The 25071-nt window shown below is 43.9% G+C and overlaps 1 long non-coding RNA gene across 3 annotated transcripts; it reads left to right on the forward strand.

Moving 5' to 3' along the window:
- The first annotated feature begins 11026 nt into the window (after positions 1 to 11026).
- Positions 11027 to 24660, forward strand: LOC142656186 (uncharacterized). 3 transcript variants are annotated; one of them, XR_012849609.1, is made up of 6 exons: positions 11027 to 11471; positions 14514 to 14628; positions 20917 to 21003; positions 21841 to 21942; positions 22984 to 23122; positions 23878 to 24660. It is a non-coding gene; the product is annotated as an uncharacterized LOC142656186 (long non-coding RNA). The 3 variants fall into 3 exon arrangements; XR_012849607.1 differs by lacking the exon at positions 11027 to 11471 and having other exon boundaries at positions 11478 to 14628; XR_012849608.1 differs by lacking the exons at positions 11027 to 11471; positions 22984 to 23122 and having other exon boundaries at positions 11478 to 14628.
- Positions 24661 to 25071: the final 411 nt, after the last annotated feature.

Consider the following 25071-nt stretch of genomic DNA (forward strand, 5'->3'; position numbering starts at 1 on the left):
ATATGTGGAGCACTATATACAGAGGTGGGCTATATATATAGGGGGGCTATATACAGTGGTGGGCTGTCTGTGGAGCACTATAGGGGGAGCTATTTGTGGGACACTATATACAGGGGTGGGCTATATGGGGGCACTATCTACAGGGGGCTCTATGGCAGGCACTATCTACAGGGGGCATGGTGCGCGTGTGTGGGACACAGTGTATGGTGCTATTATAATTAGAGGTGCAGTGTATGGCGCTATTATATTTAGGGGCGTAGTGTGTGGTATAATGAGAACTTCATGTTTATTTATAGGTGTAGAAATGTTGGAAAAGTGAGAAGCTGAAGACATCTGCGCGGCAAACTGCAGAAATGGTCTGTGACCGGGAGAAGTCATCATAGAGGTCTGGACCGGATGGAGAAAAAGAACTAGAATCTGAGACGCTTAATGTAAATGTTTATTCTGCCTCTAATCAGTATTGTAGTCACTGTATGATCTGCAGTAAGATGATGGGTGGTATGATTATGATATGATTTATTTTTTGTGAAACAGTATCTCCCAGCATATCCTTACCATTGTTCGGGCCATGCTGGGATCTGTAGTTTTACGCCGTACATACCTATATGGCAGTGGTTGCATTAAATTGAGCTGTATTTGTGCTGGTGTTGTATTTATGTACTGAGCTTAGTTCTGGTGCTGTATATATGTAATGAGCTTTGTTCTGGTGCTGTATATATGTACTGAGCTTGGTTCTGGTGTGTATAGAACTATATTGCTTGTAAAATTTACAAATGTTTTTATGCTTGAGTTGCATAAAAAGAAATGTGGAAAAGAAATGACACGTCATTGATTGGTAGAGAAAACAAACACGGCGAGGGGGAAGGAGATGTCGGGAAAGAGGTTGGTGGGGGGGCGCCAAACTGAATCTTTGCCCCGGGTGCTGGAGAACCTAGCTACACCTCTGCTTTGCGGTAGTAATTCCCACCCGTGATAAGACCGCGCAGATGACAGCGGCAGCAGTATGGAAGCATGTCATCCGTCCCTATGGCTGTCCAAGACGACTCTTATCCGACCAAGGTCCAAACTTTGAGTCAGATCTCACCTGGGAACTATGTGTATTTCATGGGATCTTGAAATCCAGAACTACACTATACCATCCACAAGGCAACGGTGCGTGTGAAAGTTTTAATAAGACTTTGGGAGGATATATTCTTATCTGGCCATTTAGCAATGTATAATATAAATCTTATCTTTGGTAGCGAGATCATATCTGTCACCCTCGTGTTCAGACAGTGATCCTTGCACAACGGAAGGATCAGCCTCAGGAGGGGTATGTAATTTTAGAGGATAATTATAGAGTTAATGGCGATTTCATCATCACAGATTCAGAACTTATGTTACATGTTTCAGCAGTAAAGTGAGTCCATAACTAACATTTTATCCCCTTCAGGCTTGATTCTTACTGTAATTCTGTGATGATATGTCCAGATCAGTATTTTCAATTTTTTTTCATTTTTTTTTTTCTACAATTCCTTAAATAACAATTTCTTGGTACAATATAAAATTAAAAACTCCCATAAGCTTTAGGACTGACCCAAGTCTACAGCCAAGCTTGTGGATAGACTCAACAGTGGACTCCTAGTGTAAAGGATCTGCCAGGCACAGCTTCTGTGTCTACGCCCATAGATAATCAGTCTGCACCTGCTTCTATGTCTGTGAGACTGACTCCATCTTCCACCACTCAGGATGGCAGGCTTAGGAGTGGGAGAGCCTATCACAGCCTGGCCAGACGGAGCTAGCTCCCGCCCTCTGTCTATTTATACCTGCCTTTCCTGTTCCTCCTTGCTTGTGATTCTTCTCGTTTGGTTTCCTGGCCCTGCTGCAGCTTCTGAACTATTTGACCCTGCTTCATATTGACCCTGGCTTACTGACTACTCTCCTGCTCTGCGTTTGGTACCTCGTACACTCCTGGTTTGACTCAGCTTGTTCACTACTCTCCTGCTCTGCGTTTGGTACCTCGTACTCTCCTGGTTTGACTCGGCTCGTTCACCACTCTTGTTGCTCACGGTGTCCCCGTGGGCAACTGCCCCATTTCCTTTAGCTTCTGTGTACCCTTGTCTGTTTGTCTGTCGTGCACTTATTGAGCGTAGGGACCGTCGCCCAGTTGTACCCCGTCGCCTAGGGCGGGTCGTTGCAAGTAGGCAGGGACTGAGTGGCAGGTAGATTAGGGCTCACTTGTCTGTCTCCCTACCCCCATCATTACACCTAGATTGTATTTTATGGCAATTTGCAGTGCGGTCTCTTAAAGGGATCCGTCAACGTATATGTACCCTTATGTTAGCGCCCACAGAGCGCTGCTACGTCTTTATTTGTTTACTATTGCATTCCAGTCACAGCTTGGTACCTGCCAATTTATTTGATTTTGCTGACTAAAGGTGAAAAAAAAAAAAACGGCAGCCGAAATCAGGCCCACATGCGGTGGCGAATGGCCGCATGATTTTGCACATGTGACGGATGCTGCCGGAGCTGGCTTGTAATGACATATCTTCGCCTGTGGGACTGCATGACTCCTAAGGAGATTGGGACTGCCCACATGAAGTGTGTGTCTTCATTTTGGGTGCCTCCAGGAAAGATTTTACAAATAAAAAATAAATCTCTACAACATTTAGTTCAAGAACGTTATTTATCATCTATATACTTAAAGAGGCTCTGTCACCAGATTTTCAAACCCCTATCTCGTATTGCAGCAGATCGGCGCTGCAATGTAGATAAGAGTAACGTTTAGTTTTTTTCAAAAACGAGCATTTTTGGCCAAGTTATGAGCATTTTATATTTATGCAAATGAGCCTTTCTTAAGTACAACTGGGCGTGTTTAAAGTTATGTACAAGTGGGCGTGTATTGTGTGTGTACATCTGGGCGTTTTTACTTGTTTTACTAGCTGGGCGTTGTGAATAGAAGTGTATGATGCTGACGAATCAGCATCATCCACTTCTGTTCGTTAACACCCAGCTTCTGGCAGTGCACAGACACACAGCGTGTTCTCCAGAGATCACGCTGTGATGTCACTTCCTGCCCAAGGTCCTGCATCGTGTCGGACGAGCAAGGACACATCGGCACCAGGCGACAGAGGCTACATCGACTTACCTGCAAACGCCGATGCTGCTGCAGAATCAACTGTAGCCTCTGTCGCCTGGTGCCGATGTGTCCTCGCTCGTCCTACACTATGCAGGACCTGGGGCAGGAAGTGAGTGACGTCACAGCGTGATCTCTCGAGAACACGCTGTGTGTCTGTGCACTGCCAGAAGCTGGGTGTTAACGAAGAGAAGTGGATGATGCTGATTCGTCAGCATCATACACTTCCATTCACAACGCCCAGCTAGTAAAAGAAGTAAAAACCCCCCGATGTACACACACAATACACGCCCACTTGTACATAACTTTAAACACGCCCAGTTGTACTTAAGAAAGGCTAATTTGCATAAATATAAAAATGCTCATAACTTGGCCAAAAATGCTCGTTTTTGAAGAAAAAAAACACGTTACTGTAATCTACATTGCAGCGCCGATCTGCTGCAATACGAGATACGGGTTTGAAAATATGGTGACAGAGCCTCTTTAAAATAATTTTTTGGTGGTTTTTTCTAAAATAAGAAATTACAGGTTTATGCAAATGGAGCTCTCCAGCAGATGAACTTTAGAAAACATGCAAACATGACATCCACCCCCCACCCATTCCCTCCCTCCCCGTGGAGTAAAATCGGGTGAAAAATAAAAATGTAATGTAGGGAAAATATATTTTCAACTAATTAACTAAAATCTAATAATGCAGAACAGTGTGGTATTTTTTAAAACATGGCTCAATGCACAGGCCTGGGGACATGATGGACAAAAATATCGGGAATCTTTGCGGTGCCCGTCTTTTCTGCAGACGCTGCACTTTTTCTGGGGGTTGCTTCTGGTTGGTGTTGGGGGAATCCGACTGATGAAGTGTCTTTCAGTCAGTCGCGTGACATCCTCAGACTGGGGGCATTCTCTGGTGTCCTGAACATCAAAAATGAGGCATTCAATAATTTTTTCCTGGAAATCCAGGTATGTGTCTCTGCCTCTGTTTTTTTTTGTAGAGCACAAATGAGTTGTGGATTGCCACCTGTAACAAATAAATGGCCACTTTTTTGTATCAGGTTTTTGTTTTTCGCTTCACTAAATAGGGCTGTAAAACCTGGTCGCTTAAATCCACCCCCCCCCCCCCATGTACTTGTTATATTCGGACACGCTCACTGGTTTGTGCTTGTCCGATGTTGCCCCCCCCTTTCCCTCACTGCCACTGTTCCTGCGGTATGTATTGTGCTTAGTACATACACGTGCAACACCCCTTTGGGCCGACCTCTGTAGGCAGGGTGTAGTGTAGTTCTCACCTCACTATGGCGCAGTGCCTCCACCCAGTGGCGGATTAAGTAGACCATGGGCCCTGGGCTGTTACCCAAACTTGGGCCCCCCTTCCTCACCGTAACTATTTTTAACACTACCTTTTTGGGCAAGCATTAACAGTGTTACGATTCCCCTTGTCACAGCGCGGTGTCCCTACATACTGACAGGATCACACTGTGCAGGGACACAACCTCCTGACAAGGGGAATTGTCTATCAGTCCTGGACCGCAGAAAGACTTTTTGTGAAATACAAGGATTTCCTATAATAAACATGTCAGGAGAGGTGACAGATTCTCTATAAATCTAGTGACTCACAGGTGACGACGTCTCAGATTCTAGTAGTTTTTTTCCTCTTTTTTTCTCCATCCGGTCCAGCGCTCATGACGACTTCTCCCGGCCATGACTCATTTCTGCAGAATTTGCCACTTAGACGTCTCCTCACTTTTCCAACATTTCCACACCTATAAACGAAAATAAAGTTATCATGGTGCCACATAGTGTACCCCTAAATATAATAGCACCAAACACTGCGCGCCTGAATATAATACCACACACTGTAAAACACCATACACACAGCCCCCTGTACATAGTGCCACACACAGCCCCTGTAGATATTACACACCCCCATAGATATCGCCATACACAGCCCCCTCTATATATCACACATCCCCCTCGTAGAGAGCGTTACACACAGCCCCCTATAGATAGTGCCATACAGCCCCCCTGTAGAGAGCGCCACACAGCCCTCCCCCTCTTGTAAATAGCACCAAAAAGCCCCCCCTATAAAGAGCGCCACACACATACCACGGTGGATAGCACTACACAGCCCCCCCTTGCCTCACAGCGCTCCCCCTTGTATATAGTGCCTCACAGCGCTCCCCCTTGTATATAGTGCCTCACAGCGCTCCCCCTTGTATATAGTGCCTCACAGCGCTCCCCCTTGTATATAGTGCCTCACAGCGCTCCCCCTTGTATATAGTGCCTCACAGCGCTCACCCTTGTATATAGTGCCTCACAGCGCTCCCCCTTGTATATAGTGCCTCACAGCGCTCCCCCTTGTATATAGTGTCACACAGCGCTCCCCCTTGTATATAGTGCCACACAGAGCTCCCCCTTGTATATAGTGCCACACAGCGCTCCCCCTTGTATATAGTGCCACAAGGTTATGTACACATTTAAAAACTTTATATTATAATTATATATATATATATATAGTATGTCTGTGTATCAGTGTGATTGATTGATTTTATTAAAAAATATTTTTACTTTTTGAGATACGGCTGCTTTGTATCCTGTATCCGTCAGGTCAGCAGGACTGACGGGATCAGTGACACGCAGGATCCACCTCAAATCTATCACATCTAAGATTATAATTTAGCGCAGGGCCCGTTTCACTGATCCCGTCAGTCCTGCTGACCTGACGGATACAGGATACAAAGCAGCTGTATCTCAAAAAGTGAAAATATTTTTTAATAAAACGTAATTACAAAGTTGCACCAAACACACATTTTTATTAAAAAAAAATAAAACAGACGTTATTTTTGCGACGTTTTTTCCGTAGACAATGCAGGTTTCGTTTTTTATCGTTTTTATGCACACATTTTTTGCCATTTTAGAATTTTTATTCATAAAGTTTGAAAATAATAGTAAAAAAAGAAGCTTTTTTACGTTTCAGCTATTTTTTTTTGGTAATAACATTGTTTTACCCTAAAATAGACCTTTTATCTGTGATCGTCATTGTCTACCGTAAATTTTAATATATTACATGTCTATATTAGGGTAATTGGGTCAGCGCTAGCGTTACAACAATGATTGGCGGGGGGGGGGGAACGTTTTTTTTGGGGTGGGTATTTTATGTGTATTTATTATTATTTCTTTTTTTTGCACTTTACTATTTTTTATTACTATGTTCTGATCCTCAAAGGTCAAAAAAGACCTTTGGGGAACTTTATATCTACTTTCTCTTTGTTTTACACCATGTTTTTCCACTGTAACTGGAGCTGCACAGCAGCCCCAGTTACAGGGGAAATCAGCCCTCTCACAGTGACGATTGTCACTAATAGGGCTGTGCTGGGTCTAGTAAGACCCAGCAACAGTCTGCCACTAACGGCACCCGGCGATCATGTGACCTGTCACATGATCACCGGGAGGAATAGAGACAGCGCCGCTGCTGCTGTCTCTATTCCTGTACACAAGCGTTCATTGAACGCTGTGTAAGAAGACATCGGAGAAGACAGAAGCAGCGAAAGCTGCTTCTGTCTTCTCCTCAGGGTCCCCGGCAGTCACTGACAGCCGGAGACCCGACATTCAGCTGCCCGATCGCGCGGGCAGCAAGTTAAAACCCGAGCCGTAGAAAGTCTATGGCTCGGGTTTTAAGCACCCGTCCCTGACCGCTGGCCGTAAAAATACAGCCAGCGGTCGGGAACCAGTTGGGCAGGAGGATAATCCTGTACTGACCTCAGCGCCGGTGACCGCCCGCCGGCTCTTCTCTTGCTGCTTTGGAGTAACAGAACAGCCGTCCGTCGCTGTTCTGTTACTCAATGGCGGCGGCCCGCACTGTCAGGGAGGCGTGTCCTACCCCTGGATCCCGGCGAATTCCCTGCTCCTCCCCATCTTCGGCCGTTAGCAGCGCTAGCGCGCTGAATAGATTTACGAGATAATGTGCGTTTCGGGCTGCCATGGGCCCCCTGGAAGCCTCGGGCCCCGGGCGGCCGCCCGAAACGCCCATATGATAATCCGCCACTGCCTCCACCCAAATCTTGCTAGGAGCTCTATAGGAAAGCAGGAGTGTCTTCCTCTTCTGCCAGGGGTCGACTCGGGAAACCCCCACCTGAGCTCAGTACACACTCACAAGCGGTTATGGTGAAACTACTCAACTGTTTTATTTAGGGAGAGGTAAACACGGGCGATCTGAATAAGAATAATGCAAATAAAGAAAAAGCACAAATGACATAACAGTTACAGTTCTGTGTGATTGACCCCCTAGTGGTGGGCATGAGCTATATGCCAGGCCTGGCTGGTACAACACATATCAATATTCCCAGAAATGTTATGGGGATAACAAAGGGTTAATCTACTGTCTTCACCAAACATATACAGTATATCAGTGACCCACACAGGATAATGATCACTCACCCACACTCATACTGCTGGTAATAGCCGGCGCACACTTATACTGTACTAATGGCTGTAGTAATGCAATGAACACAGTCCAAACATTGGGGCCCTGTTGCCGCGGACGTTGGCGCGCTTTTCAGGAACCGTTGGTGCACTTAGATACTGAACTTCCTCTCAAGAACAGTTCTCTCACTAAGTCCTCAATATCAGCACAATAAGTTCCAGCAATGTGTACTCACTACTTCTTTCAGCAAAGATGATATTCCCCCGGGATCCAGCTTGGCGCCGAAGCGTTCAGACGCCTGGACGACAATGGAGTGGCAGGCAAAATCCTCCTGTGCTGCAGAGCAGGGAACCTCCCTGGAATCAGGCTTTTTGCAGAGGGGATGCTGCTGCAGCATTTCTTTCTCTCGTACAGTGAGCTGCTGGGCTGTCAGGACTGTCTCTGGGTTTCCGTGCTGTGTGCCCCAGTGCATCCACACATACAGACCACACCTGTAGCTAGTGCCCCACATCCCAACATATAGACCCCCCTGTATATAGTGGCCCACATATAGACGACCCCACTGTAGATAGAGCCCCCACTATAGATAATGCCACTCACCGTTTTAGGAGAAAAAAAACAAAAAACTTTACATACTCACATGATCCCGTTCCCACGCTGTTCGCTGGCAATGCTGGAGCTGAACGAGCGTCGTCCAATGACGCTGATTGCCATTGCAGAATGACTTGCCCCGTCAATTAACGCCTTTCAAGCATGGAAGATGACGTCATCTCGCCGCTAGATAATCAGCGTCATTGTAAGGCGCTGAATGGTCGGCCATTCAGCGCTAATGCATTTATTTGGCTGTCGCTAGCACCGGGGCCCCCCCCCGGTGCTAGCGACGCCTACAGGCATGAGAGGGCCTGTGTCGCCCGGCCCATACTTGTTGGAGGCTCGGCGGCACGGGCCCCATATGCGGTGCGCGTGTTGGCTGGCGGCATGGGCCTCCTCAAGCCGCGGGCCCCGTAGCAGCCGCTACGGCTCCTACCGCGGTAGTTACGCCACTGAATGCAAACATAAAGTAGACATATGGGAAATGTAAACTAGTAACTATTTTTTGTGGTATTACTATTTGTCTTACAAGCAGATACTTATATTTAAAAAAATGCTAATTTTTGCAATTTTTCTCCAAATTTTGGTGTTTTTCATAAATCAACACTGAATATGTCGACCAAATTTTACCACTAACTTAAAGTCCAATGTGTCACGAGAAAACAATCTCCGAATTGCTTGAAAAAATAAAAGCATTCCCAAGTTATTATAACTTTAAGTGATACATGTCAGATTTGAAAAAAATGGTCTGGTCCTTAAGTCCAAAACAGGCTTAGACACTAAGGGGTTAATAAAGAGAAAAGAATTGGCCATGCTCCTTCAGTGTTTTCTCTTTTATTAGGATATTCCACTGCCGTATGTGGACGTTTTCTTACTGCTTTCATTTCCTTTGTATGCTGTAGCTTGGCGTTGAGCTGCATCCTCTGGGCTACGGTAGATTCTGATTATAGCTTCACTTATGTCTACTCCAATGGTTTTCTACACAGATAGGGGGGGGGGGGGGGATATTTTGATGCAAAAATGTTAATAATACCCAGTCACTAAAAGCGATTTCAGTCTAAATTAAAAAAAGATTGTCCTTGGAAACAAGTCCTTAAGTTTTCCTCTTGTGTGAGATTGTAAAAAAATTCTTCTATTCAATGATTTCATAGTTCTATCACTTCCTGAGAAAGCCGTATACTGCCGGTATGGCTGCAATGACATTTCTATCAGGGGTTGTCACCAAATCTTCCCTGTTACCCATGTAATTACAAAGTGCTTGTTCTCAATTCTGGAATGGACACTTGGAGGAGGAGGATTCTGGCATTGGATCCTAATTTTTTGCCACATTTTAGGGTCCCAATTGCGGCTGCAGCATCACCACCTGCTGAACAGAACTTAGATCACTAAAGAGCTGTATGGTGACCTGAGTTTGGTTGAGTAGTACCGCATAGGCTCCAAACGTGGCAACCGTAGTATGCGTCTTAAAATGTGGCTGAAATGCGCCAAATTTCCAAAATTTGCGGATGTGTTGCATTGCATAGGAGAAGTAAGCAAGGCACACTGTAGGTTCTAAGGGCACACTAGGTGGGGGGTCTATATTTGTTTTACTATGAGCCCGTCCCTCATTAGCACACGCCTCTATGACTTTACATCATATCAAATGGATCTTTCCATCGCCATAATTGGATCTTTGTATAAATGGTTTGGCTGACAGATCTCATGTTTAGGATTATTTTCCCTATTCATAGATTCTGAACTTATCCATCCTTTTATAGATTTGAGGTGCATGTTCTTTTACCATAGAAATTTGGATTAAATATGTCTGTCGTCTTATGACTGAAATGAATGCCTTCCAACATATGGACCCTCCAACATATGGACACCTGTAGGGATAGGTTTGCACCTGACATTATTATATAGATTACTGTGTACACTTTTCCACTGACCGTACTGTGTGGCATGTAAGAGCTCAATAAAAACCGCCATATTTGTGGTCTGTGCATCAGCGAAGAGAAGATCTCTCAGTGGTTATACAGCGGAGCAGCCACAAGATCCCGGCGCACATAACTCCTATAACCTATGTACGGTATATATGGCAGTGAGAAATAAGGGTATGTTCACACAGCCTATTTTCGGCCATTTTTCGGGCCGTAAACGTTCGAAAAACGGCCAAAAAATCGGAAGCAGAACGCCTCCAAACATCTGCCCATTGATTTCAATGGGAAAACGGCGTTCTGTTCCGACGGAGCATTTTTCGCTGAGTTTTTTACGCGTAAAAAAACGGCAGCGAAAAAGAAGTGCAGGACACTTCTTGGGACGGTTTTGGAGCCGTTTTCCATAGACTCTATTGAAAAAAGTTCCAAAAACGGGCGTAAAAAACGCAGCGAAAATCGCGAGTGCCACAAAAAACGTCTGAAAATCAGGAGCTGTTTTCTCTTGAAAACGGCTCTGTATTTTGAGACGTTTTTCACTCTCATACCCTAACTGTTGGGAGAGCGCCCTATCACGTCTCTCCCATGCCCTTCAACAGAAAAAATCAAACAGTTTTTTTTTTTTTAAATCGATCTGGTCAACAGCACAGATAGTGTGCACTACAGATCCCAGCATGCTCTTCTACTGTCAGAAAGAAATTAACTACATGGATACATTTAGACTTTTTAAACCATAGCATCTCTATTGGCGTCTCATCGAACAGAGAAGGTGGAAGAAAAGCACATTGGGTACAATCTGTCCATGCCGATCCGGGCACATTTTTATTTTCTAACCTACAACTTGTACAGTGAGAGCTAGAATCTGATTGGATGCCATGAGCGGCACCACTTAGGACCTTGTTGCCATGGACAGCATTATTACATCACAGAAGCGTCGTCATCCAGTCACGGAATACTCAGCAAGAACGTCAGTGCGAGGCAGGTATCGAGGAGAGAGGAGCGGCTAAGCACTATTGCGATTGTCCCGGCTGGGTTTCTATTTCTTTTATATCTTTTTATTTATTTTATTTTTTTACATTTTTGTTAGACCTTCCAGACACACATATCTGAGTGTGTGGAGGAAGAGGCAGCCAGATGGCTGCACCGGGGGCTGCTGGAAAGCTCCAGCCCCGGAGACATCTCCATCGTCCCGGGAAGAGCCCGTACAGCCAGGAGCCTAAACAACATGAGAGGCAGACTAGCTGTTTTGGACGTCTAACGTCAGCTTTAAATATCGTGCCATTCATTAAAAAGCTGTGGAAAACACCTGAAAAAGAAGTTGGCCGATACTGGAGACTAAAATCACCACCACCACCACCACCAGCATCAACATCTGTGGCCAACACCTGCGCAGCAAGCGATGATCCTCAGGTACCAAAACCCACCAAAAGACCAGGTGAGGTCCCTGCCCCATTGCCCAGGAGACCATATGCCTATGAGAACTTTCTTGCAAGACAGTCATCCATCTTGTCAAGTCAGAGAGGGTCAGCAGTGGCAAGATCATCGAGGGTCCGCAGTGCACCTTATGTCGTACCACCGCGCATTAAGGTGACTGCCAGACAGCTGCATGACGACCCTCTATGTGTCCTTTTGGGTTGTGATTCACGCAGGATCCTGAGAGCCACGCTGAACAGGACAGTGCCGGATACTCGCAGTTTCTTTGCCAGCGACGAGGGAGAGTATGTCAGGTACACCTTCTCCGGAAATACCATCTTACTGGAGAAGTACACCATACCAAAACATCATGTCACCTCAAAAAATTCTAGTGGTGGAGTCTCCTGCAGCGTGCAACGACCATCGTAGTGCACTAGCTGCTTTTCCAATTGATTGATTTTCCGGTTTTGACCTCAGCTTGATTTTTTGACTATGCTTTTTGACTGCCGCCTGCCCTGACCTCTGCCTGTTTTTTGACTATTCTTATTTGCTGCCTGCCCTGACCCCGGACTGTTTATGGACTACGCTTGTATGCTGCCTGCCCTGACCTCAGCCTGTTCATGGACTATGCTTACTTGCTGCCTGCCCTGACCCTGGCCCACATATTGACTATGTTTGCTCCTCCCGGCTCCACAAGCACCACTGGTGTGCTGCTTATCAGGGCGCTCCCTGCAAAATATATGTAGTGCCCACCTGCTTTCTAGGCTGAGAATCCTAGATTACCTCATATCCCGGCTGCTTATGGACAGTCTGGCCTAGATGCAGAGTGCTAGCCATTACACTATGGAACGTTCTTTAGGTTGTGACGCCTAGACAAGGCTCTAATTCCCACACCACAACTCTACGCCACTGCTTGGGGTACCCTTTTTATGTCTAATCCTAGCACACGGGTACCTTCAGTGCCCCCTGATTTAAAGGCCGGCCAGCCCTGTATATGCTTAGTACCCTTATGTCCATGCTGTTAGTGGATAGTCCGGCCGAGATGCAGAGTGCTAACCTTTACACTATGGAACGTACTTTAGGTCATGACCCCTAGACCAGACTCCAAATCCCACACCAGAACTCTCCACTACTGCCTGGGGTCTCCTTTTTATACCCCCTGTCTATCCTCCTAGTACATGGGTAACTTCAGTGCCCCCCTGGTTTCTGGGCTGGCACGCACGGAGCATCCTCAGTTTCCTGACTGCTGATGAACAGCCTGGCCTATACACAGAGTGCTAACCATTACACTATGGAACGTTCTTTAGGTTGTGACCCCTAGACCTTTAATGCTGGTTTTGAATATACTTGCAGTCAAATCGCGTTGTGCCTTGATTGACGAAATAAAACCGCTGCATTTTGCCGCAATAAAATGTTTTTGGGAGTGTAACACGTAAATGTAGCGGAATGGTCCTACTGGATCTCATCCCTTACCCAGTGGACGCTGAAACTCTCTGGCCTTGACTTGCACCCTCTTCTACAGCTGCATTCAACTGTCCCTGTCATGGTTCACAGCGCTGCGGCCTCCTAAGACGTAGGATATTATAACAGATATATATATACACAGATAGATATATCAAAGATGTTCCCTCTGCAACACTATAGGGCAGCAATGGGTAATCATTTTAAAAGTTTATAAGAGTTGTGAGAGTTTTGAAGTGTTGAGAAGATTGAAACCACCTTTACGTGGGCCGGTCACTACTGCCGTTGTATTCTCTATGTGCAGGGTGGTGTCAAAACCAATGTTGGGAGCGGTACCTGGTGATTTTTAAGAATAATGCAGATTTCCCCTTTTGCACTGATGTACATTTTACTTGATGGGCGCCAACCAGCAGCGGTCTCTTTATTAAAAAATTGGACCATTGAACACAAACACTACTGCTGTCCCGCTGGCCCAATCCCTGGGAAAGCTGCTGGACTTTAAGGGGCTCTGGTAAATGACTCTAATTTGACCCTTATATCCGCATTTGTCTCCTCCTAAACAACACAATGAGAATTGTATTTAAGGGCACCCTCCTGTATTAAACAATGCGTTCAGCCTCCTACATTTTACTTGACGGCCTTGTGGAGGTATCAGCACGGCACTACTACTCCCACTATGCCACGCAGAATCCTGCTATAGCATGGGCAAGTCTAAACGCAAAGGCAGTCCTGCCAGACTTACTGAATGTTTTCATCAATTGAATAATTGTCAACTGGGGTCTTCATCAGAGACCTCCTCTACCTGTCACAGTATTTTAGTTGATGTAGGAGAGAGACTCCCTCATCCCTGCACCCTCTGGTAGCTAAGTAGTCCATGAGGTGTTTGTTGGGGGCCCAACCGGGAGAATGTCATATCCCACAGGAAACCATCCTTGCTGCCTCTTCATCTGATCAAAGAGAGATCGAAATGTCCTATATTGTTGTACTGACTCTTAAAGGGCCCATGCCTATCTCTGGGACAACTTACTCTAGTAAATGACTCTACTCTATACCTCAGTACTAGGATAACTCTATATAAAAAGAAAGAAGAGGCATCCTTTCCATGTCACAGTATTCCAGCTGATGGAGTAGACTTGTTTATCCATGAATCCTCTGCGAACTGAGGAGTTCATGAAGCATCTGTTGAGGCAACTAGAATTGTATGAATTGTAATTAATTGTTGACTCTCTAAAAGAGGAATTGCTCCAATCAGGAGACCATTGCCAAATCACAGAATGAACTGATTAATAAAAATGTGGAAATGGAGGAAGAAATGGAAAAAAACAATTATGGACATAGGAGGACAATCCCTATTCAACCACAATTGACTTTGAGGAATCCTGGATTTGGTCTCTAAGTCACCGACTTCATTAGAATTCTTCATCCAGATGTCTCTACCGTAGAGAAAACACTGGCCCCAAAGCTGAAATATCTTCCCCCAGAGTTGGACTATTTTGACTAATCTCATCATTACACCGAAATTATTGCCTACAAATGAAGATTCCCATCAAACTAATAATGTCGAAAAATATCCATCATTATGTCATCACAACACCTTCTGCAGCTCTGAAAGTCTTGAAGAAAAGGAAACTCCTGACCCATCACCATCGAGAAACTCCGTCACCACCATAAAAGAATAATCCTGGAAACTCATGAATGGACTATAATGGACGGTGATGGTAAGTCTAAATACTCACTGTGCTCCCTGATGATAATTTAGTATGTACCAATACTTCTTACATGATGTCTCTTCAGGATTCTGTATTCTGAATTACATGTTCACACGACCACTCTCATTGCTTTACCTTGACCTCTTGGCCTGTGTTCACACATTGCAGTCATATCACATTTTTTGGCCAAGATTCCATGGCAAAAATGCAGCTTTTTTGCAAAACCACTGTGTCCTTGTTGTCATTTAGTGAAAATCGCTGCAAAAACCGAGATCTGACCGCAATGTATGAACACGGCCTTAGGCCTGATTCACACGAACGCTGCGCATCTCGGACGTGAAAAACGGCAGTTTTTCACATCCGAGGAGCATCCGTGCTCAGCGCTGTGGGACGCGATGTCACGTATCCCCCATAGTTGAGAGGGCGCGTGATGCGTGAAAAGATAGGACATGTCCTATTTTCGCACGGACCCTTCACACGGTCCGTTGAAAAAACAGCTGTGTGAACGGCCACATTGAATTACATAGGTCCGTAGGACGGTCGCTGTTTCAACACGTTCGTGTAAATAAGGCCTTAACTATACACTTTGATGTGATGCTTAATGGAATGTTAGGCCCTGTTCACATTATGTTATAGCCTTCCGGAGGACTTCCGCTGTGTACCCCCGACGGAAGTCTGAAACGTATCGCACTGTTTAGGTATACAGTGGGAAATGTCGGCGCTACCTGACGGGTGGTGCCCAGGGGAGCTGCTGATGTCACTGCCCATATATGTACAGTTATGTCAGGAGCTACAATGCCGGAGACCCCGGCCAGAGCATCAGCAACATGCAAAATGTCATGTTTCTTGGAATAAAACCAGCGCCACTTTAGGTGGCCATATTGGTTGTCAGCCAGCTAGACCTAATAATGAGAATGATAAGTGACTTCACACAAGAAGACAACTAAAAACTTATATTTAAAGGCAATATTTTCATCTGAGGGGGAAATGCTCATTAATTATCAACTAGTGAAGATCTTTATCTTTAACCCCTTCCCGACATTTGTCACATGGAAACGTCATAGAAAGCCAGTGCTTCCCGCATTTTGCCGTATCCATACGACAAATGGTGGACACCACCTCAGAAGCTGAGTCGGAGCCACCATCCCTGGGTGTCGGCTGCATGTTACAGCTGACACCATGGGGTAATGGCGAGGACCGAAGTTTGCTCCAATCCTCGCCATTAACCCCTTAAATGCAGCGGTCAAAAGTGATTGCTGGATTTAAGGTGCTTGCAGCTCATCGGTACCCTAGCAATGAAATTACCAGGATGCTGGTGGCTCCAAAGGCAAGCGGAGGTGAGCGGTATGCCTAGTATGGAAGACTTTCAGGCCCCGACTGAAGGCGGAGCCTAAAAGTTTTCCATAGCCGACGGCAAGATGGCGCCGGCTCAGGAGCGGAGCCAGCATCATCAGCGGTGGATGTCAGCTGTATGTTACAGCTGACATCCCCCTGTAATGGCAGGAAGCGGAGCTAGCTCCGCTTCCTGCCATTAAACCTCTTAGATGCAGTGATCAAAAGCGATTGCTGCATCTTAGTGGTTGGCAGCAGATCGGCAGCTCTGCCCTGCAATCGCAGGATTGCTGACCTCTACTATGGCAACAGGAGGCCTAACAATGGCCTCCTGCTTTGCCATTACGGAAGCCGATTAGGCCTCGTCTGGAGGCGAAGCCTTATCGGCTTACTGTCAGTGAATAACTGACAGATCTAATACATTGCATTACATAGGTAGTGCAATGTATTAGAAAAATAATCTGACCGTTGGACTTTCAAGTTCCCTAGTGGGACCAAAGACAAGTGAAAAAATAAATAAAAGTTGTTAAAAGTAAAATAAAAGTTTCAAGTAATAAAATAAAACAAAACACAATCGCCCTTTTTCTCTTATCATGTCCTTTATTATTGAAAAAAATAAATAAACCATACATATTTGATATCGCCGCGTCTGCAATGGCCTGAACTATAAAATTATTATGTTATTTATTCCACGCGGTGAACGGTGTAAAAAAAACGGAAAGAACAATGCCAGAATTTGTTTTTTGGTCACTTTGCCCTACAAAAATTGGAATAAAAAGTGAATAAATAGTCGCATGTATCCAAAAATGGTACCAATATTGCTTGTCCTGCAAAAAAACAGCCCTCATACAGCTCCGTCAATGAGAAAATTAAAAAGTTATGGTTCTCAGAACACGGCGACAGAAAAAAGACATTCTTTTTACAAAAGTAATTTTATTGTGCAAAAAGTTGTAAAACATAAAAAAGTTCTATAAATTATGTATCGCCGGAATCGGACTGACCCGCAGAATAAAGTTAACATGTAATTTATGACGCATGGTGAACGCTGTATAAAAAAACCCATAAAAAACAATGCTAGAATTGCTGTTTTTTGGTCATCTTGCCTCCCAAAAAATAAGATAAAAAGTGATCATAAAGTCGCATGTACCCCCAAAAATGGTACCAATAATAACTACAGCTCGTTCATTTCTTCTGTTTCAAAAGGCGATTTATCAAGGCCCTAAAATTAGGTAACCATGAAGGGGAGGGCCCAAGCATATCTGCTGGAAGCGAGGGCGCCCGTCTTATACCAGGACAACACTTCCCAGCAAAATTCCCCAAACTGCAAAGGTGCAGAGTGTGGACCAAAAGGGGGATAAGGAAGGACATTTATCAGTGCGACACCGGCCTGTGCAGAAAGGATTGCTCACCAGCGTAACAAATATTTATGGATTATTTTATTGTTTTTTTACCCCGTTATTATACCACCTGACTATGCCCCTGATATACTCTGCCCAGCTTACATGTACCCCCACATTATAAACTAAAATACCAGAGAACTCCAAACAAAACTACTACCAAGCAAAATCCACGCTCCAAAAGACAAAAGGTCCTACCTCCCTTCTCAACCCTACAATGTGCCCAAACAGCAGTTTACTTCCACATATATGGCATCGCCATACCTGGCAGGACCCTTTTAACAATTTTTGGGGTGTGTGTCTCCAGTGGCACAAACTGGGCATGGCATATTTGCCACTGAAATGGCATATCTAGCGAAATATTTTAATTTTTACTTTGCACCATCCAACGCGCAATCATATATGGAAAAGACCTGTGGGGTGAAAATGCTCATCACACCCCTTAATAAATGCCTTGAGGGATGTAGTTTTGAAAATGGGGTCACTTCTCAGGGATTTCTTTTATTATTTCACATCAGAGCCCCTGTAATTGTGAACCAACACTTTGTAAGTCGCCAAATTAGGTCTCAACTTTGCATGGTACTATTTCACTCCTGAGCCTGGTCGAATGTCCAGGCAAACGATTAGGGCCACATGTAGGGTGTTTCTAAAATCTGGAAACACAGCATAATAATTAGAGAGCTATCTTGTTATAGTGGCACAAGCTGGGCACCACATTTGGGCATATCTATGCAAAAAAATCCCATTTTCACTCTGCAACATCGAGTGCACACTAATTTCTGCAAAACACCTTCGGGGTTAACATGCTCACTACACCCGTAGGTGAATACCTAGAGGGGTGTAGTTTCCAAAATAGGGTCACTTCTGGGGGTTTCCACTGTTTTGGTCCCACAGAGGCTTTGCAAATGAAACATAGCGCCCAGAAACCAATCCAGCAAAATCTGCACTCCAAAAGCCAAATGGCGCTCCTTCCCTTCTGAGCCCTGCCGTGTGTCCAAACAGAGGTTTATGACCACAAATGGGATATTGCCGTACTCTAGAGAAGTTTATTTACAATGTTGGGGTTCCTTTTTTCCTTTATTTGTTGATAAAATGAAAAATTTTGAAAAAAAGGAATTTTTTTATTTTCACTGCCCAACTCTAATAAAATCTATGAAACACCTGTGGGGTTAAAATCCTCACTACAGCCCTAGATGAATTCCTCTTGAGGTGTAGTTTCCTAAATGGAGTCACTTTTTGGGCGTTTTCACGGGTTTGATCCCTCAGGGGCTTTGCAAACCATTCCTGCTAAATTTGAACTCCAAAAGCCAAATGACGCTCCTTCTGTTCTAAGCCCTGCTGTGTGTCCAAACAGCCATTTATGACCACATGTGGGGTATTGTTTTACTCGGGAGAAATTGCTTTAAAATTGTCACAGTGCTTTTTCTCCTTTGGTCCTTGTGGAAATTAGAAAGGTTATCTAAACCTACATTTTCTTTGAAAAAATTTACATTTTAATTTTCATGGGCGATTTCCAATAATTTCTGCAAAAAACCTGTGGGGTCAAAATGCTCACTATATCCCTAAACAATTTCCTCAAGGGGTGTAGTTTCCAAAATGGGGTCACTTGTGGGGGGGTTTCCACTCTTTTGGTCCCTCAGGGGCTTTGCAAATGTGACAAGGCCACCCCAAACCATTCCTGCTAAATTTGAGCTCCAAGAGCTAAATTGCGCTCTTTCCCTTCTAAGCCCTGCTGTTTGTCCAAACAGCCATTTATGATGACATGTGGGGTATTGTTTTACTCGGGAGAAATTGCTTTACAAATGTTGCAGTGCTTTTTCTCCTTTAATCCTTGTGGAAATTAGAACATTTAGCTAAACCTACATTTTCTTTGAAAAAATTGACATTTTCATTTTCGTGGCCGATTTCCAATAATTTCTGCAAAAAACCTGTGGGATCAAAATGCTCACTATACCCCTAGATAATTTCCTCAAGGGGTATAGTTTCCAAAATGGTGTCACTTTTGGGGGATTTCGACTGTTTTGGCACAACAAGAGCTCTTCAAACCGGACATGGTGCATAAAATATATCCTAATAAAAAGGAGGCTCCAAAATCCACTATGTGCTACTTTGTTTCTGAGGCCTTTTCTTCAGTCCATAAGCGCACTAGGACCACATGTGGGATATTTCTAAAAACTGCACAATCTGGGAAATAAAAATGGAGTTGTTTTTCCTCTGGTAAAACCTTCTGTGTTACAAAAAAATTGGATTAAAAATAAATTTCTGCACCCAAAAAAAAAATTATTTCTAAATTTCACCTCCACTTTGCTTTAATTCCTGTGAAACATCTAAAGCGTTAAGAAACTTTCTAAATGCTGTTTTGAATACTTTGAGGGGTGAAGTTTTTGAAATGGGGTGACTTATTATTAATATATAAGGCCCTCAAAGCCACTTCACAACTGAACTGCCCCTGTAAAAATAGCCTTTTGAGCAAGGCAAACGTAATCTCGTTTGAAATGACAGGTTACATCGTAATCTCGCGAGATTACGCCTGCTATGCTGTAAATCTCACAGAGACGCTACAGACGTGGTCAGGATTCTGAATACACATCACGTCCTGGCTGGAGGTAATGTATATTCATTGTCAGGACACTGCAGTAACGTTAGTGTGTGTGTGTATGTGACTGCACATAGTGATATAACTATATCGCTTTCTGCAGTGTAAATGAATGGAGAGAAGTGTATGACGATGATTGGTCACTGATTGGTCACTGATTGGTCAGCGTCATACACTTCTCTGTACAACGCCCAGTTGGCCAAAAAGTAAAACGCCCAGTTGTCCATTAAGAAACTCATTAGCATAAAACTAATATAGGTCATAACTCTGTTAAAAATGATCGTTATTCTAAATAAAAAACACTGCTGTAATCTACATTACAGTGCCGATCACATCATGTACAATATAGGGCACTTATAATGTGGTGACAGAGCCTCTTTAAAGTGAAACATGTCATATTTGAAAAATTAGGCGCTGTCAGGAAGTGAGGCGCTGTCAAAAGTGGCCAAAGCGGGAAAGGGTTAACATTAAGTTTATTTTTAACAATGTATCAGGAAGAATGCCTCTTGTTACACATAAAGGGCTTGTCTCATCATGACAACATCCTTCTATATTAAGAATGGCCCAGTAATCAGCTGATTGCCATGAGTCCCGCTTATAAATCCCCAGAGATCACCTCTTATCACCAAGGGAAGCTCTGACTGGCAATACACATACAGCGCCCACTGCAGGGGAAATGTAGTAATTACATGTCAGCCATTCAAATGAATAGTCACTCATGTCATACATGCTCAGACCAGTCCGCCAAAACAAGAGCCGCTGCTCTTTGGCTAATAGTGGGGAGGTGTCACAAAAGCGGGATATCCCTCTATGACATCCATATGCCTTAATACGGAATATGGACAGGGGTTGTAGTGATAAGATATCCCTATAATGACCCTCACGCTGCCAAACCAATGTGTATTTGCTTTATTTCCAAAAACAACTAATAGTTTGATCCATTTGACAAAACTTTTTTTTCATTCTTACCAGGACAAGCAAGGAATCCGCTGGTGGCTGGGAATTATCTACGAGGGAATTAAACAAGACGATCTACAAGACCAGATAAAGCATAGGAAGGTATGTTCTCTTACAAGCTCTGATGAATAGGCATAGCCGGTGTCTAAACGAGTGGTCCCCACCCTGTGATTCAGCATGCTCTGAGTTATCGTTTTTCAACATGGTTCTCCGTCATTATGCTGGTATTGGATAACTACCTATTTCATATTGGCATGGCATTGTCTCTCCTGATCTCTGTATTTCTTATGTATATTGACACCTGCTACATCTGGCGGTATATAATGCCTTCTCATCATACCTGGTATATAGGGTCTTCTAGTTACAGCATACAATTGCAACACAATGTGTATTGCAGCATGTCAGTCACAGTTATTAGCATGATATATGGGCAATTCCTCATCAAACAATTACATACAATAAACATACTGGAAGGCTTTGGGCACGCTGCAATAGTGTGAGGGGCAGAGTATTCAGTCATTTATATTAAGCTTCGGTAATTGCTTGAGAGACAATTACATAGGGAGGTGTTCCTGTATAAGTACCCCTAGGGGTATGACAATATATGTTTCTTCCAGATGGTATTTTGAAGATGCTGACAACATACTCACCCATGCTATTCCTCTTTGGTATCTTGGTAACTGCTATTCTAGTAATTTCCTGACTGATTTTCATTTCATTTTTGTAAATCATCTGGAAATCTGATATAAGGTGACATCATGTACGCTGTTATTTGGTCATTTTTACCAACAGATTGTTTGGAAAAAAACATCACTATATAACTCAGGATTGTTCTCAAATAAGAGAAATGTCAATTTCATATTATCTCTTTTGCAGGACATTATTACCGTATTAGCCATTATAACTGTTGGGGTTACTATCTGGCATTATTGTTTTTAGGGGCAGTATTGAGTCGTGGCTAGAAGAAATCATCATGGCAGTCTAGGACGGATAGAGAAGAAAAGGGAAAGTGAATGACTCCAATCATAGAAGACGTCACCTGTGAGTCCAAACCTTTCCCATTAATGTGTCTAACAAGTCACCTCTAAATGAATAGAATTGTTCTTATGTTTCATTGAATGTGTAGACATTGTAACATAATTAGGAGGGGGGGGGGCACTCATGAAGCCTTTGCACTGGGACCAACAATGTTTTAAAATGGACCTTTTAGAGGAGGTTCCTGAGCAGGAGATGCTCCACTATGACATCTTCCTTTCGTAAGGGTATGTTCAAACAGGGAAAAGCACACAGCGTATCCGCCCTGTGGGCCGCAGATAATTCCGGACGAAAAACCGCACCAAATTGTGGTGCAGTTTTTCAACCGGAATGTCTGCTGCGGAAAATTGCCCCCCCCCCAAAAAAGATACATAATTACGTAGCCATTGCGATGTGTCCCACTGCAGCCCGGCCTTCTGGGATGACGTTTCATCCCATGTGACCGTTGTAGCCTATGCTTTGCTGCAGCGGTCACATGGGATGAAACGTTATCCCAGGAGGCCGGTCTGGATGAAGAAACACAGAATTCTGGGTAAGTATAGGATTCTTTTTTTCTGAATTGCGATTTATGCGGTGAAATCGCTTCTTTTATTTTTTGCAAAAAAACATAACATCTGCTATTTGTTGCAGGATTTACCCCCCATTGAATTCAATGGGGAAAACCTGCAACAAAAAAGCAGCGATTCCGGAAATGCAATTGACACGCTGCGGATTAAAAACTGCACCGCAGGTCATTTCTGAGCATTTTTTCAGTTTATCATTTACGCAGAGTGTGGAGGAGATTTGTTCAAATCTCATCCACTCGGCTCCTACTTTATTATGCTGCGGATTTTCTGCATGAAATTAGTTGTGGAAAATCTGCAGTATTTGCACGATGTGTAAACTTACCCTAATAGCACATATAGAAGAGGGACGTCTTCCTGATACAACTACATAATCACTATTCCATAAGGCCCCTAGTCGATCCCCAGGATCAGTAGCAAAACAAGTCATAATACAATGCAGAACAGATAGATATTTTTTATATTTATATATATATATATTTAGTTTATAGAGAAAGAGACCGCATAAAGTGAATTGAACCCGGCATCATTGGACCTGATAAATGCTGGATTATCAATTCTCCGGATTATTGGACAGATACTGTATATACACCGATCAGCCATAACATTAAAACCACTGACAGGTAAAGTGAATAACATTGATAATCTGGTTACAATGGCGCCTGACAAGGGGTGGGATATATTATGCAGCAAGTGAACAGTCAGTTCTTGAAGTTGATGTCTTGGATGCAGGAAAATTGGCTAGTGTAAGAATCTGAATTGTGATGTCTAGACGATAGAGACACACACACACACACGCACGCACGCACGCACGCACGCACGCACACACACACACACACACACACACACACCTTTAAAATGGACTTATCAGTATATATTTGTAATCTGGAGAATCTTTTCTTGGAACTCTGCGTTGTGCCATTCCTCTTTTATTCCTCCTAGAAATGTATGAATAAATTAACAACTGCCTGTTATTAATCCCCTTGTCAAAGGGGCTTGTCCCTACACACACTGAAACTGTCCAATCAGTGCTGCCAATATTAGACAGTGTAGAGACACACCCTATTCACAGGGATAATGCTAACATCCAGTTGTTCATTTATTCATACATTTCCAGGAGGAACATGCTGTTCCAGATGGCAAGACTAATTTTGTCTGGAAGTTGCGTATGGAAGTATAGTATGCACCCCAGACTTCTGTGGTTCCTACCATACTTCCACAGAAAGTAGTCTTGCTGTCTTGAAAGTGCCAGAATGGAAGTATGGTATGTACCACATATGCCTAGGGTGAGGACCATTCTTCCATATGTCACTTTAGTCTATAAATGTATTTATTTTTTTAATTATAATTAGGTTTATGATTTATTTTTCCATTGTAGAACCATTGACAGTCTGGATGATCCACAGGAGGATTCTGATAACACCCAAATTGAGGCACTAGTGATGGAATCGGCTGAGAGGAGCACCAGGACCTCCCAGCAACAAATCCCTGAGGAAGTCAACATTCTGGAAACTTCAGAGTGGCTGCAGACACGCGGCCAAGTCGCCGTGCACCGTGCTGTAGTTGGGGGCGTAGCGACACTGCACCCACAACCAAACCTGATACACGAGCCATGATTGACACCAGTGTGCTCGACTATCTGAATCGGAGCAACGATGAAGGTCCGGAGGCTTCATTCCTTCGCGGGTCTCGTGCCCCATCTCCAACATGTGCCACAAGACCGCCAGCTACGCTGTCAGAACATGTTGATGGCATTGGTGGAGATCTTTGCTGTTCAAATGACCTGTAAGACCTGTACCAGCATGTGGAGCAGTACAGATGGCGGGTGGCGTGTCCTTCAACCCAGGCCCATTATACAGCTGGACCACCACAACATCCTACTAACCATTACTAGCCGAATAACAGTTCTCCACCCCTGTTTCCTTCCGACAGGACTGCGTACTATCGAGTGGAAGACTACGGCCCCGCTCCCACTGGCCAATCATACAGTGGCCCATACCCACCTGCTCAAACTGCCCTGAACATTCAGAGTGTAGCTTAGCAACTCCAGCACCGTCTACCTCTTTGAGCCCTGAACTGTTTGACATGTGAACTTTTCTTTTCTCATTTGATTGTTCTGCACAGGGTCTGTGCTATTGTACATTTAGTTTTTGCACCAGTGATACTTGTTTCATTTGTTTATTCAATATGAACGTTCTTTAAAAAAAAATGTCTGCTGTCATTTTTAAGTTACTTGTTTTGGATCGGGTGGTTGGTGGATTATGTCCCAGTATTAGAAATTGATGTTTTATCCCAGGGGTCTCAAACTTGGCCGGGTAAGTGGGCCGCATATAGAAAAAATGGGAAGTTGACTGGCCGCATTACTTTCAAATTTGATACAATACAAAATTATTGTTAATCAATTAGTTATTTGAACTCCTATAACACTATAATAATAATACTACATTACTATAATAATACCGCTAGGTTTAATATTTGAGATATTTCTCCACGTGCTTATTTTAACAATCCAGTTTTCCATTTTAAGTGTCGGTAATTGCAGTCCGGCGGCTCAGTTATCAGTGTTTGGCAG

This window comes from Rhinoderma darwinii, chromosome 6 (assembly GCF_050947455.1).
Source record: "Rhinoderma darwinii isolate aRhiDar2 chromosome 6, aRhiDar2.hap1, whole genome shotgun sequence".
In the NCBI taxonomy this organism is placed as follows: Eukaryota; Metazoa; Chordata; class Amphibia; order Anura; family Rhinodermatidae; genus Rhinoderma; species Rhinoderma darwinii.